This window comes from Mirounga angustirostris, unplaced genomic scaffold, assembly GCF_029215605.1.
Source record: "Mirounga angustirostris isolate CCGP_5_RB_7025 unplaced genomic scaffold, mMirAng1.0.hap1 SCAF_16, whole genome shotgun sequence".
Classification (NCBI taxonomy): domain Eukaryota; kingdom Metazoa; phylum Chordata; class Mammalia; order Carnivora; family Phocidae; genus Mirounga; species Mirounga angustirostris.
In genome coordinates, this window is record NW_026991724.1 from 51895788 (window position 1) to 51913832 (window position 18045).

At 55.8% G+C, this 18045-nt stretch overlaps 1 protein-coding gene across 1 annotated transcript in view; it reads left to right on the plus strand.

Moving 5' to 3' along the window:
• Positions 1 to 291: 291 nt before the first annotated feature.
• The window catches only part of BICRA (BRD4 interacting chromatin remodeling complex associated protein), an 82120-nt gene continuing 64366 nt past the window's right edge, over positions 292 to 18045 (plus strand). The window contains 2 exon segments of the mRNA XM_054511482.2: positions 292 to 450; positions 1086 to 1294. The gene's annotated coding sequence lies outside the window, so the exon portion shown is untranslated.

Sequence of the window (18045 nt, forward strand, 5' to 3'; positions counted from 1 at the left end):
AAACACGAAGGCTTAAAGCACAGGTCTCGATCACTAATTCATTCGACACACATTTATTAAGCAGCTTCTGTATGCACGGAGCTTTTTAGGGTACTGGAGAGGCAGAAGGTAATAAAAGACCCGAATAGAGGTCTCCCAGGCCTGTGCACCCCTTAAGGGCAGGCCGGTCCGGGCCATCTGGGTCCCCGCTGGGCCCCCAGCACGGCACAGGACACGCAGTAGGCGCCCACCCAGCGTTCCCCGAATGAACGCGGGAATCTAAGTGTCCCGCCCGCAAGGCGCTCACGGGCTGGTGGGGCGGAAACGGACCCAACACCACCGAGGCGTCCTGGGGCTTCTGGGAATCCCATCAGCGCGGGCCGAGAGGCCTCGAGGAGGCTCTGAAGTTGGACCCCGCGTTCCTGGCGTCCTCCCCCCTGGGCCGTCGCAGGTCGGCAAAGACCGACTGAGGTGAGTGATCAAGCCATGCCCGGGGTCCCTCCGGGCCGGTCGCCCCAAACCCCCCGCCGCCTTCCACCCTTTTCGCTCCCATCCCGGCTCCTCCGCGGTTCCACCGGCGAGGCGGCCACTCTTTATCCTCTACTCCCGCTACCTCTTCGAACCTTCGGCACCCGCCCTGGGCGCGTCCTCCCGCCCGGCGACTGTCCCCCGCGTCCGGCGCACAGCGCCCCTTCCCCAACGGGCAGGGCGCCCGGGGGCCGGGAGCGCGAATCCTTTTAGCCTTTCCCCCCAACCCGGAGCACCGTGCGAGGCAGTCGGCCGCCTCCACCAGAGCCTGCGAAGGCGCGACCCCAAACCCCCGAGACTGGGGGTTTGGCTGGGGAGGGGGCGGCGCTGGCGCGGAAGGCACCCTCCCGGGGCGTCCTCGGCCTCCCATTCGCTCGCGGGCCCGCCGCTCGGCGTCCGGAGCCGGGGCTGGTGTGCGGAGCGCGGGGCGGGGCCTCCCCCAAGCCCGTCCCCCGGCGAGGGCGGAGGGAGGAGGAGGAGGAGGAGGAAGGGGGGGCGGACACAAAACCTGCAAGGTTTTTTTTTTTTTTCTTCTGCATTTAATTAAAAAAAAAATTTTTTTTTTTCCCAAACCCGAGGGGTCCTCCCCGGAGCGCGCGCGGGTCCGGGGCGCCCGGGCCGCGGCGCGGGGCGGCGGCAGGGGCCTGGCGGAGGCTGCCGGGCGGCCGCCATGCGATCAGGCAGTGCGCTGACCGGCCCGGCCGGTCGGCCCCTTCTGGGTCCTCCCTTTGCAGCCCGTGCGGGGCCGTCTCGGAGACCCCGCGCCGACGGCTGCTCAAACATCAGGGTGAGTTTCTCACAATGTAGCAATTTCTCTTTAAATCTCTTAACTCTCTCTACCTGCGAGTCGGGGCTGTGACAGGGCGCAAAAGCGAGGGGGGAGTGGGGGTTGGCGGCGAGGGTGTGTGTGGGGGGAGCCGGAGCCGGGGCCGAACCCACCCCCCCGACACTCACACACTCAGCCCCCCAACCGGGGCGCTGCGCCCGCTGCCTCTTCTTTTGCTCGGCGCCCACCGCCCCCGGCAGCCCCCCCACCCCCCGCGTCTCTCCCACCATCACCGCCGCCCCGATCCTGCGGGGACCCCCCCCCCGGCTCCCCTGCCCAAACCCGGCGCCCGGTGCCTCCCCGGCCCTCCCGCCGGCTGCCGGGGATACAATGGAGCGGCGGAAAAACGAGACCTAACGTTCCACGGGGGGAGGGGCGGGGAGACCCCCTCCCCCGGCCCGGGGGGCCCCCCTCCTCTCACCCTGCTCCCCGCCTTTCCGAGAAGAAGAGGGCAATGGGGCAGCGGTTGGTGCTCTCCCGGCCGGAGGTGGCGAGCCTTCATCTCCCCCTCTCGCCCGTCCTCTGCGCCCCCTCCCCAAATCCCTGCCGGGGGTGCCCGGGAGAAACGGGGCCTCCGGCAGGCTGGGGAGGGATGGATGCGGAAGGAGGCCATTGGGTCTCCCCCTCCCCACCGCCCCTAAACAATGAAAGGAGTTGACTTGGTCCCCCACCCCCCCAGCGCTGAAGGGAGTTGACCCCCTCCCCCGCTAGCTGGCTGGTCCCGGAGGGGGCCGTTACGAGGAGGGGGAGGGAAGGGAGGGGAGCCTTACCCCTGTCACCTCCCGAGATTTGGGGCGGCCCCCCGTCTCCACCCTCTCGGCCTGGGAATGGGAGGCACCAGGCCCAGCCCGGGCACCGCGCTCGGGTGGTGACCTTTAGACAAAGGCAACCCTTTCCCTGGGGTGAGCCCGGACGAGCCGGGCCCGCGGCCTCCCCGAGCCCCTGCGGAGGGCGGCCAGGCCCGCGGGCACCCGGAGGGAGGGATGGAGGAGGAGGGAGGAGGGATGGAACCATCTGGTTTTCCCATCCCTGGCTGCCCCTCGGCTGCTTCCCCGGCTCCTGTCACGGGCGGCCGCGGGGAGACGGGGGACCAGGGGCTGCCCAGGCCTCGGTCCGCGGCCAGCAGAGAACCGGGCGAGGAGCCGCGCCGGGGCTCCTGCTCGGGCTCCGGGCTCGGGGCTCGGGGCTCGGGGGCCAGCGGCGATTGGAAGGTACGGTGGCTCCTTCCTCTCCGCGCCCCTTTGTTTTGCTTTGTGGTTCTGAGCAGCTGAACTTCCTGGGAGGTGGGGTCAGAGGCCGCCGTGTCAGCTCTCCCCGGGAGGCCGGGGTGACAGGTCCGAGCCCTCTGGTGTTCCCAGACCGTGGGCTGCAGTCCGTGCCCAACCTCATGTCCGGACAATCAGCCCCTTTTGTCACACGGCCCTCCAACAGAATAATAACCATCTGGGGATGTACCGAGTGTTTGCGTTTCCCTCACGTCTCCTTTCTGCCGGCGCCTGTGGGGGGACACAGTTTGCTGGTTCTTTCTGTGCGCTTTCACCCGGGGTGGGCGTAAGGGGCTCGGGCAACTCTGACCTGCGGGGTGGCGGGAGAACAGGGGAGTTGGACAGTTCAGGAATCATCCCCTTCCCTCGTGCTGATGTCTGGTGGGACTTTCAGGGGCATGTTTACCTACCCCCACCCTCCCCCAGGGCTCCCCCACTCCCAGAAGCCGGAAATAACAACATCTCTCTACCCGGGGAGCATTACGGATTGGCTTCTGCTACACACTGGCCACAGCCCCAGGAGGAAGTAGGGACAGTTATTAGTCCCATTTTGCAGACAGGCTAATGGAGGCTCAGAGAGATTAAGCGACTTGCCCAGGGTCACACAGCGCCAATTTGCAACCATTTCCGGTTTCTCCAACTCAGCTCAAAACTGTTAAGCTCTCCTGTACCCCTCTTTGGCACTTTGTCCTGTTGATTTCAGTTGACTTGGGTCTCAAATATCATAGTAACCTGGAAGAAGCTTTTGTCGTGTCCCCCGTCGTCGTCCGGCATGCCCCCCCTACTCCCCACCCCATGCTGGTTTCTGGGAAGGGGTAAAGACACCTGGACGTTGGGCTGAGAGCAGAATCATTTCACCCGCGGCTGGAGCAGAGCGTTTCCCGGGAAGAGCTGAGACTTGGAGGTGTGTGGGCTGGGAAGAGGTGCCACAGGCCTGGCTGGGTGGGGGACTGGGGGACACCCAGGAGCTGGTCCCACCGTCATCCTTCTCCTGCACCTGAGCTGGGACTTGGCCCGGCTTCTGCTACTTAAGCTCCGCCAGCAGGGACGCCGAGCTGCTGTTGGGGACCTTCATGGTCACTCTGCCCTGCCACCCTCTGTGGTGCCCTGGCAGAGAACCTTCTTGCCCATTCTCCCTGTGGCTGGCATCAGACCCCCTGCCCCACTCTGTAGCCTTCGGCAAGTCACTTGAGTCCCTAGTCCTCAGTTTCTTCATCTGCAGGTGACAATAGTTATAGTTCCCTTAACTGACCTTGAGGTGGGTGAAGGTATTATCCAAACGTGTTATTTTTGTCATTCAGCAGATGGGATATGGCGTGCCTGTAGGGGGTGGGGAAGAATGTTGGGTGCTGGGCATTTAAGGACCAGTAGCAAAAGGCCTGGAGGAGGTCCCTGTGGCCCCGGGGCGGGGGGGGTGAGGGCCATCTGTAAATCCGTGACGTGCCCCCTGCCTGCCAGCTCTCTGAACGGGGACCCTTCCCCTTGAGCACAGACTGGTGCTGGATAAACATGGGGGTGGGGTTGCTGAGGGAGAGGGACCGGGGAGGGCCCAGCTCACCCAGTGAAGAGGGTAACCAGGGTAATCTCGCCATTTTACAGATGAGAAAACTGAGCCTGTGGAAAGCCCGTTCCTTGGCTGGGAGGGGACTCCAACCCAGACTGCAGAGGGTGGGAGAGAGTGGGAGAGGGGTTCCACATTTGTCAGCAGGGCTGGGGAGACAGTGTTTGGAGAGAGCCCTTGTCCCTTAGCTGCTGTCCTGTCTTCCCGAGATGAGAGGCGTAAGTCATAATAAATCCTTTGGGGTTGGAGGAGAGGGGCTGTAGGGCACATACAGGTCCCTCAAGCCTGAGTGTTTCCTGAAAATAGGAACTGATTTTTTTTTTTTTTTTTTTGAGTGGAGAAGCATGAGTAAGGCCCTAGAGGGACAGGCCTGGGCTCCACCCCCCTCCCTGCTGACTTTCCTCCCAGAGGCCTCTGGGGCCTTCCCCCAGCCTTCCCTTGGGATCGTGGGGTCTTCCCCTCCCACCCCCAAAAGCTGTGGAAGGGGTCAGTGTCCATCACTGAGCCCTGGTAGGAGGGTCCTGGGGTGGGGGGGGTTCCCCAGGTTCCTGGGGGCCGCCTTTTAGCCCCAGGCCTAGCCACCAGTGAGGAGTTCCCGCCAGGGCCTCCCAGCTCTCCCTGTGCTGTCTTGATTCCTGGTCTCAAGAATGCAGAGGGCTGCTGCGGGGGGGGGGGGGGGGGGGGGGGGGGGGGGTGGCGGGGGGGAGTTAATTGGAAACAGGAAAATATGGCATTCCTTTCCAGCGGGCCTGGGCTTGGAAAGCAGTGAGGGGCTGCCTTCCCCCCCCCCCCCATCCCGCCCTGCTGGGAGAGGCGTAGGGGGCATGGTTATCTTGCTCTTGTCTCTTTTGGGTCTTCCCCTGCCACGCACCGTCTCAATGGAAAGAAGTGACCTGAGCTACATCCGTGATGTTACAACCCCCCCCATCAGAATGATTTGTTCCCTACTATCCCTTGTCATATCTGAGTTTTGTCCCCCCTGTTGGAACATGGAGGGGCTGCCCGGAGTTGGCTGCCCAGAGTAGGATGCTTCACCCCAGAGACACATGGGAAATGTTTGGTTGAATTGTCCCCAAGGATTCCCTCCCTCCTTGTTCCTTCTGAGTCCTCCCCTGCCTGGAGTGCCAGGCATTAGAGTTTTGTCCCCATCGACTAAAGGCTTTGTGTCTCGGTGACATGCAAGAGTCCCCCAGCGGAGAGAGCGTTTTCTAAGACATTTCTCATTTGGTGACAATTACTTTTGTGCCAGAGTTTGTGCATTCGTGGTGGCATGGAATCTGTTGGCAGCGGAGGGCGCTTTTATTCCTAAAGCTTCCTTGAGGGCCTACTGTGTGCCAGGGACCCAGTCCAGGAGGAGACTGGAGGCAAGTGTTGTCTCCGGGCTGGGTTTGCTGCTGTGGGATTCAAGCAGTTCTGTCTGGGTGGTCTGTGAGGGCTCCAGGGAGGAAGCAGCTTCTTTCTGTCTGTGGTTTGTTTTTTTTTTTCTCCCTAAGTGGTACATGCACATGAGACATTCAAAATACCAAACATGGTAAGTCTTTCCCTCCTCCCTCCCCCCCGGCGCCCCTGGCCCCTCAGCCCCCCACCCCTGCCCTGAGGCAGCTCCCCAGTCCCTGATGTTCTGTGCACTCACTTTTATAACGGTGTGTTTTTCTTTAAGAATATTGGTTTGGGGGCGCCTGGGTGGCTCAGTTGGTTAAGCGACTGCCTTTGGCTCAGGTCATGATCCTGGAGTCGCGGGATCGAGTCCCGCATCGGGCTCCCCTGCTCGGCGGGGAGTCTGCTTCTCCCTCTGACCCTTCTCCCTCTCATGCTCTCTGTCTCTCATTCTCTCTCTCTCAAATAAATAAATAAAATCTTTAAAAAAAAAAAAGAATATTGGTTTGGGGCGCCTGGGTGGCTCAGTCGTTAAGCGGCTGCCTTTGGCTCAGGTCATGATGCCAGGGTCCTGGGATCGCGCCCCTCATCGGGCTCCCTGCCCTGCGGGGAGCCTCCTCTCTCTCTCTCTCTGCTCATGCTCTCTCTCTATCTCTCTGTGTCAAATAAGTAAAATCCTAAAAAGAATGTTTCTTTTACATGCCCTCCTCATTGCACTGCACATTGCTTTTTTTCACTTTCTTTCCCTGGGAGACTGTGTTGCACGGCAGAGGGAGGATTTCCTCCCTCTTTTTCTTGGCTGCGTGCTACTCTGTGGTGTGGGTGAATCCTCGTGTACTTAACACGCGTGCAGAAGCGTTTCCCAATGCACGGTGCTGGAAGGCGGCATTCCCGGGTCATTGGGAATTAGGTATGCCTGTGGGATGTACTCCTAGAAGTGGGATCCCTGATCAAGAGTCTGCGATTTGTCATTTAGTTGCTCCTCGGAGGTACCTTTGCAGATGTGCTTGGAAGAAGTCATTCCTCTCCTGCTCTGGTGTCTTTGCCTCTTGTGACCTCCTGGCATCTTCATTTCTGCCCGTGGCCTGCGTTGTGTCCTTGCCACTTGGTATGGAGGTCAAGGGCCCAAGCTCTGGGAAGCCAACTGTCTGTGGGTTGGAACCCTTGCTCCGCCTCTTGCTGGTCAAATGGCGGCAGGCAAGGAGCTTGCTGGTTCTGGGCCTCCGTTTTCTCCTCTACTAAATGGGTTCATCTCAGTGCCAACTTTTGGAAGGTCTCGAGGATTATCTAACACCCATAAAGTGCATAGATAGCCTTATCGATTATTGGCGGTGTTAGCTGTCCTTCTTTGGCAGTTCTTTCCCCTGGGGCCGGGACCTGCCAGATTTTTGGCTGTGAACCCTAATTGGCAGGCAGGGGAGGGAAGGCTTGCTTTTCCACTTAATTGTAGTGTGACCCAGGCCAAATGATCCCTCTTTTGGGTCTCAGTTTCCTTATCTGTAAGATGGGCCCACGATGGCTCCCCTTGTAGGGTCTGCTGTGAGGGCTGAATGGGGCATCGCTGTCCCGAGCTGGGCCTGCAGTAGGCTTTCGGAAACTAGCAACGGATGTTGCCCTTATATTCACTGTGATTACTGTTCTGCCGTGGGACCCATGCTGACTTCTGCACTCTGAAAGGTCTTTCTTGTCTTCCCCAAAGGCACATGGGGAACAGTGTTGGCATAGTAAGCCGCATGGCAGCAGAGGGCACTGCTCTGGCATGAGGCGTGGCGGCGTGACCCTGGGAACAGACAGGGCTTCCCCACCCTGTGCCTCAGTTTCCCCAACTGAAAGACCACCTCCGGCTTCTCACGGACGTTCAGTGCCGAACGCAATGCCTGGCACATGGCAGGTGCTCAAAAAATGTTAGCCCTGGGGGCTCCAGGCTGGCTCAGCTGGTAGAGCATATGACTCTTGATCTCTGGGTCATGAGTTCAAGTTCCACACTGGGCATGGAGCCTGCTTAAAAAAAAAAATGTGATGATGATGATAATGGTGATTAAGAAAAGTAGTAAAGTCTCCTGTGGGATCTGATACCCAGGTCCGTACTGTCTTCCCCCTAAACCGTGGGCAATCAATATTGGCATTTTTTTTTTTAAAGATTTTATTTATTTATTTGACAGAGAGAGACACAGCGAGAGAGGGAACCCAAGCAGGGGGAGGGGAGAGGGAGAAGCAGACTTCCCGCGGAGCAGGGAGCCCGATGCGGGACTCGATCCCAGGACCCTGGGATCATGACCTGAGCCGAAGGCAGTCGCTTAACGACTGAGCCACCCAGGCGCCCCTCAATATTGGCATTTTAAAGATTTGTTTATTTATTTGAGAGAGAGAGAGTGAGGCAGGGGGAAGGGGCAGAGGGAGAGAGAATCTCAAGCAGATTCCTCGCTGAACACCGACCCCCCGATGCAGAGCTTGATCCCGTGACCCTGAGATCATGACCTGAGCAGAAATCAAGAGTTGGCCGCCCAACCAACTGAGCCACCCAGGCACCCCAGCGTGGAGATTTTATATATATATATCTATATATATATATAGATATATATATAGATATATATATGTATTTTTTTTTTTTTTAAGATTTTATTCATTTGACAGAGAGACACAGCGAGAGAGGGAACACAAGCAAGGGGAGTGGGAGAGGGAGAAGCAGGCCTCCCGCCGAGCGGAGAGCCCGATGAGGGACTCAGTCCCAGGACCCTGGGATAATGACCTGAGCCAAAGACAGATGCCCAACGACTGAGCCACCCAGGCGCCCCTAGCATGGAGATTTTAAAGCACCCGTCGAGCGTTGAGAGAATAGCATAATCAGCCCCTCTGTGCCCATCACCAGCTTCAACAGATTTCTGCTGATCTTTTTTTTTTTCTGTTACCCCACCCCCTACTCTGCACTTTTTTTTTGTTCTCTTCTGCTAGATACTTTTAAGCAAATTCCAGATGTTATATCATTTCAATTATATTACTAATGGTATTGCTATTTCTGGGGTCCAGAATCGGTTTCACCATCTCCAGGATCTGTCCTGTTCTGTGAGGGAGGAGACATGAAGCCCATTTCCCAGGTTGGGGAAACTGAGGTGGCGGGGAGTGGGCTTTGGCCAGATTGTCTTTTCTCTGTGTTCCCTTCTTTGGGATCTTGGTGAGGTCCCTGTCTTGGCCACCCCGGGCCTTGGACCCTAGGGGCTCTTTCCGATTACACAGGTTTGGGATTTACCCCTGGATATGTACAGTGTGGCCTCGGTTCTGCTGTTTGGTGCAGAAATTGTCCCCGTAACGGGCGAGTCGGAGAAGTTGGGCCAGTGCAGGCTGATGGACAGGATGATCCCGGAGGTGAGGGTAACTGGGTCGGCTACCCTGGTTTGCATCCTCTTGCTGCCCTTCTAATCTTATGACTTGGGGCAAGTTATTTCCGTTCTCTAAACCCAGGTTGGAGAACCAGGGGCACAGGAATAATAAGAGACGCTTCCTCTGAGAGCCTTTGCATCCCTTTTGTAAGTCGCACGTGGAAAAGCGTTCTACAATTGCCTGGCTCCGAGGAGGCGCTCGGCAGCCGGTGGTGGTCGTTGTCATTGTCGCTTTTGTTAATTATTCTGTGTGTACTTGGACTGTGTATAACCAGATGTTCTTTCTAGGGGTAAGAGGGTAAAAGGAAGGGTCCCTGGAGCCCCGGCCAGTTTCAGCCGCCTCTGTCCCCTCCTCTTGGCCACTCCATCCCTCTGTACTTCCCCTTCCAAGTGCTTCTTATGCTTGGAGGGGCTGCAGGGGGCTGCTGACTTCTAGGTGACCCCCCCTTTTCCCAGCCTGGGTCCCCTAGGCCCCAGCCTGGCAGCCTTGGAAGCAGAGAGAGAGGAGAATGTCTGTCTGCGGCTGCCAGATCCTCATTCATGACCCCTGGGGCCCTGGGGGGGAGTCCCTATTGCTTTGCAACCTGGAGGCAAAGGGTGGTCCATCCCCCCCAGGACACCTGCAGGTTGTAGCTCCCAGGAGCCCCCTCTCCAAAGGATGGGTGCTACCTCTTGTCCCCTGTGTGGTGCTGGGCAGGCAGGTGCCTACAGCTCCTGCCTCACCGAGGGGTTGTGACATTTTACCGCACTGACACCTCCCTCCTGTCCTTTGTAGGACCTCAGCCATCCTCGAACATGGAGCCCCCGCCCCCCCAGGCTGGGTGAGGGGTTTCGTAGCTCTTTACCCTCTCCTGCCAAACTCTTGCCACACTGGCCCGACTTTTCCCCAGAATGTGCCCAGTGACTTCCCTGTTGTGTTCGCGGGAAAGAGTCGTACATACGTGTGCATGACATCCCCCCCCGTCCTGTCAGTGAAGGATAATTTACATGCGATTAAGTGCGGAGTCGAAGTGTGCATCTTGATGAGTCTTGGCAAACGTGGCCACCTGTGTCACCCACACCCCCATCAAGATCCAGAACGTTCACGTCACGGCCCAGAAGTCCCCTTGTTGCCCTTCCCTGCCCACAGCTGCTCGGCGGCGCTGGTCCTCTTTGTCAGTCGAGGTGGATCCACGTGACCCCTTCTCCAATTGTACAGACTATTACGGTGTGTGGTCCTTTGAGTTGAGCATCTCTGGCTCAGCGGCATCATTTTAAGCTTCAGCTGTATTGTGGGCATCCGGAAGGCCTTCTCTTTTCTCATGGAGCAGGAGTGCAAGGGAAGCAGAGAGAGACCCCCTTCCCCAGGATGTCTCAGCCTCCAAACATCTCTCACCTGGCTACCCTGCCCAGGCCCCAGTTCACTGCCTGGCCCCCCGTGGCCCCCTTGGGATGTAGTAGGTCTTCTGTGAGCTCTTCTTCAGGCCTGGCTTTCTCACTAGACTCTAAACTGCAGTAGGACAGAAACAGTGTGCTCCGTGTTCTCAGCTCCTGGCACGCAGTTGAGCCCCGATGTTTGTTGAGTGACTGACTGACTGAATGGTGGGCATATCACAGGGGTAGAGAGAGGAGAGTACAGAGCCTGTGTTTGGAATCCCTATGCTGTTTCTCAAAACAGTGACGTACCTGCTTCCAGATCAACAGAGGTGTTTGTGAAAAGTGCCCATCCCAGGGCCCCAGCATGCAGGCACCTCACCTGGGACAGGGAGCCATGGGTCTTCCAGCCACACTGGACCCTCCTTCCATGGACATTGTCTATCCTGCCGTCGCCACCTCCCCAATGCCTAGTCCGCGATCCCTGCATGCTCGCCAGTGGGAATCAAGCCTGTGGGGGACATCAGGACTGTGGCCAGCCCTTTGCCCTTGCCTGAGCTTGCCCCCCTTCCACAGTCCTGTTTTGTTTAGACCTTTCGGAAGCAGGGGAGCATTATCCCCATGTGTCAGGGGCACACTGAGCCAACTTCTGGGCCTGCTCTTCAGCCGCCACCCATGTTGCTCCTTGCCCATGAGATCTGTTCCTTCTGCTGCGGTGCGCCATCTGGGGCCATCATCGTGGCTTAAAATTCTCCCCAGGGCTAGACCCCTGGCTTGCCACCACTTCCCGGTCACACAGGCAGCAAGAAGTGAAGTGACTTGTCCAAGGTCACACAGCTAGCCGCTGGCAGAGCAAAGGTTTAAATCCAGGTACATGCCTCCGATTAACTCAGACCCACACAGTGGGTCACCTGTGTGCCTGGCCCCAGAGCTCTGCCCTCGGGAACAGGGGAGGGAGGGAAGCCACAAACACACCCATCCTCCCTGCAAAGTGAGATCCGTATCTCGGGGATGCCTGCTGAGCTGGGGGAGGTCAGGAGGAGGCATCAGGCCAGGCTTCCTGGAGGAGGGGGTTTCTGGGGGCAGGCTTTGGGCTCAAGGCCATTCCCAGCAGAGAGAAGGCACAGTGGTTGGTAGATGTTGGGATGTTTTGCACAAAGGTCACCAGCCTGAGCAACTGGATAGATGCAGGTGCCCCTTCTTGAGACGGGTAGAGGCATCTATAGTTTGAGGAGCACAAATCCCAGAGAGTGAGGCTCTAACACTCTCGTGGGTGGTGGAGGGACGCAGAGGGGTGAGAGATGCAGAATGGATGAGCTGTCAGGGTCACGAGTGAGAGATGGTGACACTGAGTGATCAGTCCCAGGGATGGGGAAGGTTCCCCAGGGAGAGGACAGGAGAGAGTCCAGAATCAGCTCAAACCATGTGTTGGCAGAACTTCTGTGGCCAAAACAGAGGGAGAGGAGGGTTGGAATCAGGCACCGTCCCTGTCTCAGGAGCAAAGGGAGAGAGCTTCTAGAAAGGTCTTAGCTTAAATGGACTTGAGGGGGGCTTCCTGGGTCTGAGAAGTAGGTAGGGGCAGGAGCCAGACTGGAATACGGTGAGGAGCTACAGGAAGGGGAAGGATGGCATCATGGATGGATGGATAGATGGATGGAAGGAAGGAAGGAAGGAAGGAAGGAAGACAGACAGGAAGACGAGAGCTCTTGGCAGCCAGACCTTTAAGAAAAATAAAATCTTACTACACTCTTCGGCTCCCTAGTGCCCTCAGGTAAGTCTCCTCTTCTGACAAAACCCTAGTCTGGTGGCCTGGATTTCCCCGACCTCTTTCACCTTGCCTTCTCAGTGCCCCAAGCTCTTTCCTGCCTCTCCAGACCTTTGCCCTTGCTGTGCCCTCTACCTGCAGTGCTCTTCCCCAACTCCTTCCTGTCTCCAGCAGGCCTCTGCTTATATACCCGCTCCTCCAGGAAGCCTTCCTTGACAACCGCATCCCACTTCCTTCACTTCACTGAGCTTGTTTCCGTGTTAGGATCATCCCCAGGACCTGACTCAGAATAAGCCTGTAATCAGGGTTTACTGAAGCAGTGAGGGCCAGGCGACCTTTACGTGGATCGTGAGGTGAGCACATTGGATCGGTTTTTTAGGAGCTGAGCAGGCTTAGAGCCTCAGGAGAGAAAAGGAAAGGAGTGAAAGAAGATTCTAGAAGAGCAGGAGGTGGGGTGGTACTGGGTGGGGCTCAGGAGTGAGGTTTTCTCAAAGGTCAGGAGGTAAGGAGCAGGGTGTGAAGGCAGAAGAAAGATGTGCAGTTGGGAAGGAGTTCCGGGGGCCAGCATGGGGCTGCTTGGGGACAGGAGCAGAGGTGGCCTGGGGTGGGGTGCGGGGTGGCCCACAGTGTCGCCAGCTGGTGGCTGGGGGCGAGCCTTCCTGCCTGGGAGAGTCACCTTTTATTTTTGGGGGGCCGAGGTCTTAAGAGCATGTGGTTGTTCTCAATCTGGGAGAAGGAGGTTTAAGTCCTTTTGAGAACCTGTTCAGAGGCCAGTCAGGCCTTTCCCCAGAGAACCACACACTTGACTCCACATCCCAGCATTTGGCCAAGGATTTCAGGGGGCTGTGGATCCAGTTAGGAGCTTTACGCAGGTTGTCCCTATAGCAACAGTAGTAACAGCCAGCACCGTCCCAGGCACTGGGCTAGGCCCTTTACAGGTACTGACTCATTGCACAGGAGGACCTGCGGAGGTAGGTGAGTGAGCATCCCCATTTTACAGATGAGAAAGTTAAGGCCCAGAGCGGTTAAGTGACTTGCCCAGTCACACAGCTGTTAACCAGCAGAGTTCAGATTCCCCCCAGGTGGTCTGGCCCCCCCACAGCCCAGGTCTTTAGCCGCGAACCTTGCTGCTTCCTGGTTACAGCCCCCGCCCCCCCCCCCCCCCCCCCCCCCCGCCATGAGCAAGCCCACAATCCCGGAAGCTGCCCTTCCCCCCACCACCGCCCTCAACCTTACCCCGGTTTGCCCTGAGATCCAGTTTGCGCCTCAGCTGAGCCAGCGGAGGCTCGGGCTCAGCGGGGCACCATCCCTCCCTCCTCTTTCTCTTTTTACCCTCTGTTGTGTCTTCATTAGCATAAGCGAGGAGGCCGCCCAGCTTCCTCCAGACAGCGGATGTGTTTGTGAGCTTGCTTGTGAGCTGATGTGAGTCAGCCAGACCTTCGAGGGGCGGAGGGTCAGGACTCCAGGCAGCGCTGGCCCAGAGCCGCCCGCGAGCCGGGGAGCCAGGGCCCTCCAGCTCTCTGAGCCTCAGTTTCCCCATCAGTCAGCGAGAGGGGCCCGACGCCTTCCCCCGCAGAGGCTCGGTGACATCACCCGTCAACAGAAGCACTGCAGTTATGGCAGTCCCCGGTAGGCCTCGTAGGTGTTTGGAAATGCAGAATATTTCAGACGGGGAGCCCACACCGGGTAACGTGAATACCCGCCTGGCCGTGCCCCCGAAGGAGTGAGACAGGAAGAAAGAAAAAGGATGGTTGTCAGAGACATTTGGAGGTTGGAATCGTAGATACGGGGCCGTAGATCTAAAATACCTAGCTGGGGGCGCCTGGATGGCTCAGTCGTTAAGCGTCTGCCTTCAGCTCAGGTCATGATCCCAGGGTCCTGGGATCGAGCCCCGCATCGGGCTCCCTGCTCAGCGGGAAGCCTGCTTCTCCCTCTCCCACTCCCCCTGCTTGTGTTCCCTCTCTCGCTGCGTCTCTCTCTGTCAAATAAATAAAATCTATACAAATAAAAAAACAAAATAAAATACCTAGCCGGTGGGACCCTCCGTGGAGTCTGATTGAGCTCACGTGTGGTCAAATGTGTGGTGCCTCATAAGTATGTTGTAAGTGCTGCAGTCTATTGCCGTCTCTGCTCTGGGCTGTTACTGTTACCAGCCAGCCTTTAGTCTGGACCTACTGCTGCAGACAGCTTGGGCTGTGCCCGAGATCCACAGTTTCTCAAACCCGAGTTGGTTTCTGACAAGCTCCCCCGGGTGGGCGGGGAAGGGGGTGGCGGCGGGGGGGATCCACACACTTGAATAGCGCAGTGTCCGGTGGGTATCGAACGGTGTCTGAGTTGCTTCCAGGGTCCTGCAAATGGGATGGACACGTGGGGCCCCAAGGCTAAAATAGGATTCCTTCACTCTTAGCTTTTGGGGGTGGCTGTGTATGAATTATACAAGGAAGAAAGGCGTGTAAGTAACACCGTGATCGTCTTTTTACTGCCCCCCCATTCCTTCCCTCTCTACCAAGAGACTCTGCGAGGAATTTGGGGTTCATTCAGCTGCTCTTCTTGTTTTTTTCCCTTTGATCGCACAGACTGTGTGGATTCTTCCACACCTTACTTTTATGTGTTTATTGATCTGAATCTTTTTTTCCTATTGAAGTATGGTCAGCGTGCAATATCATAGGAGTTTCCACCTGTATTAGTACAACATAGCGATTTGACGATTCTTTGCGTTACAGAATGCTCATCACAGTACGTGTAGTTACCACACAGAGTTGTTATGATATTATTCACAATATTCCCTATGCTGTACTTTTCGTCCCCGTGACCTGTTTCGTCTGCCCCCCACTCCCCGACGTCTTACTTTTTAAATTGAACAAATGTCTTAGAGTTGGTTCCGTGTCTGTAGTCTAGAATCCCATTCTTTTATTTTATTTTATTTTTTTTAAAGATTTTATTTATTTATTTGACAGAGAGAGACACAGCGAGAGAGGGAACACAAGCAGGGGGACTGGGAGAGGGAGAAGCAGGCTTCCTGCTGAGCAGGGAGCCTGATGGGGGGCTCGATCCCAGGACCCTGGGAACATGACCCGAGCCGAAGGCAGACACTTAACGACTGAGCCACCCAGGTGCCCCTAGAATCCCATTCTTTTAGCAGCTAAGGAGCCTTCCCTAAATCATTTAACCTCCACTCTGCCGAGGCCCTTTATAGTTTAGTTCCAGTTTTTGCTGTGAGCCTGTATGTGTCTTTACATTTAAAGTGTGTCTCTGGCAGATAACATACAGTCTGAAAGTCTCCATCTGATGATTGGAATGTTGAGACCAGCACTGTCTAGTAGAAATAAAATGCTAGCCGCTTACACACTATTTTATTGTATTTTAATTACTTAATTATTTACTTAGAGGGCTTGGGTGTGGGGCAGGGCAGAGAGAGAGAAAAATCCTAAGCAGGCTCCACGCCCAGAGCAGAGCCTGATGCGGACCTCCATCTCATGACCCTGAGATCATGACCTGAGCCGAAATGAAGAGTCGAAGGCTTAACCCACTGAGCCACCCAGGCGCCCCTTACATGTTATCTTAAACTTTCTAGTAGGCACAGTAGAAAGAAACAGGGAAAACTAAAGGGAGTATATTTTATATAAACTGATATATCCAAAATACTATTATACTGACATGTGATCAATGTAGAAATCATTGAAATATTTACATTCTTTTTATTGCGGTAAAATACATGGAACATACACAATTTACCATTTTAAGTCTATTTTTTAAAGATTTTATTTATTGGGGAGAGAGAGCGCGTGGGTACGTGCACAGGAGTGGGAGGAGGGGCAGAGGGAGAGGGAGAAGCAGGCTCCCCACTGAGCAGGGAGCCCGATGCGGGGCTCGATCCCAGGACCCCGGGATCATGACCTGAGCTGAAGGCAGACGCTTAACCAAGCCACCCAGGCGCCCCCCATTTTAACTGTTTTTAAGGGTATGATTCAGTGTCAAGTCTGTTTCCAGCATTGTGCAACCATCACCACTCTCCATTCCAGAACTTTTTCTTCATTCCAAACAGAAACTCTCTACCCATTAAACACGCCTTCTCCCCTCATCCACTCGGAGCCTCTGTTCTCCTTTCTGTCCCCATGAATTTGCCTTCCCTCGGCACCTCACAGAAGTGTAATCATACAGTATTCATCCTTCTGTGTCTGGCTTCTTTCACTCAGCGTCATGTCCTCAGGGTTCATCCATGCTACAGCCTGGATTGGTGTTTATTTCCTTTTTAAGGCTGAATAATAGTCCGTCTGTATATACCCCTGTTTGTTCATCCGTTCATGCTTCGATGGCCATTTGGGTTGTGTCCACCTGTTGGCTATTGTGAATACTGCTGCTGTGAACGTTGATGTACATCATCTGAGTCCCTGCTTTCAGGTCTTTTGGACATATACCTGGGCATGGGACGGCTGCATCCTATGGGAGTTCTGTTTTGAACTTGGAAGAACTGCTGATTTTCACAGTGGCCACACCATTTCTTGTTCCCACCAGCAATGCATCAGGGTTCCAATTTCTTTCTTTCTTTCTTTTTTTTTAAAGTAGACTCCATGCCCAGTGTGGGCCTTGAACTCATGACCCTGAGGTCAAGAGTTGCGTTCTGTATGAACTGAGCCAGCCAGGCGCCCCAAGAGTTCCAGTTTCTTCACATCTTCGCCAGCACCTGTTATACCATCTCCCTCTCCCCCGACTAAATTTTTTAAATTGGTGTATATTTTATACATAGCACATCTCCGTTTGGACTAGCTGCATGTCAAGGGCTTGGCAGTCATGTGAGTCTGCTCAGCGAGATCAGCCCCCTTTAGACCATTTACGTTTATGGTCCTTATTGATGTGGCTGGATTTAAATCTTCCATCTTGCCATTTGTTTTCTGTTTATTGCCTATGTTTTTTTGTGCCTTTTCTTTTCATCCCCTGCCGCCTTAAGATTAAATGAGTGTTTTAGTATCCCATCTTCTCTCCATTATTAGCTGATTCATGCTACCTCTTTGTTGTTCTGGAGTTTTCATTTTGTGCCTTCGACTACCCTGTGGGCTTCGATTCTTAGTAAGGTGGGAGCCATGGGAGGCTTTTGAGCTGGGGAGTGACCCGACCTAACATTTCTGTATCCACACTTTTGTATTCAGTCACTTGTGCTAGAGTGTTTCTACCGGCCAGATTCCTGGAAGAGGCATTGCTAAGGCAGAGGGAAGCGTGCATTTAGACTTGGGTGAGCCCTGCCAAATTGCATTCCAGAAAGGCTTTACCATTCTCACCCCTTGCAAACAGCAGCCAGGATTTATTGAGTGGCTGCTCGGTGCCAGGCCCCTGCCGGGCCCTAGGGACACTGGTGAGAAACAGCCTGGGTCCTGCTGCTTACATGATTCTCAGGCCTCAAGTCCCAGGCCAGCTTCTGGAGCTGCCTCTGAGCTCAAAGGAAGGAGAAGCTTTCACAGGAACCAAAAAAGGAGTGGAGAGGCCAGAGAATATTCTAGGTGGTGGAGGAGGTCTGGCACGTCCCAGGTGGCCTTAGAGCTAGCTGGATCAGGAGACGTACTGTATCAGTCTGGGGACCCCATGTGTGGGCTCCCCATCAGTGTGGGGCACATTGGGGTGCTGTTGAGGAGTAAACTAATAGTACCTCCCTTGTGGGGCTTTGTTTGGGAAGATTTCACGGGAAGGCAGAGAGCACAGGGGTTGGTGTTTGACTGAATTATTACCAGAGTGAGGAGGGGATCAGCATCGGAACAAGTCGACCCGACGGGCCTGACCCAAGTTTTAGACAGTGTTTAAGGCCTGTGTCAGATCATCTTGGACTTGGTGTCCCAGCTCTCTTTCCTCAGGCAGGTTACTGCAGATCTCTGTTTTGTTTTTTTTTTTAAGATTTTATTTATTTGACAGAGAGACACAGCGAGAGAGGGAACACAAGCAGGGGGAGTGGCAGAGGGAGAAGCAGGCTTCCCACCCAGCAGGAAGCCCGATGTGGGGCTCGATCCCAGGACCCCGGGATCATG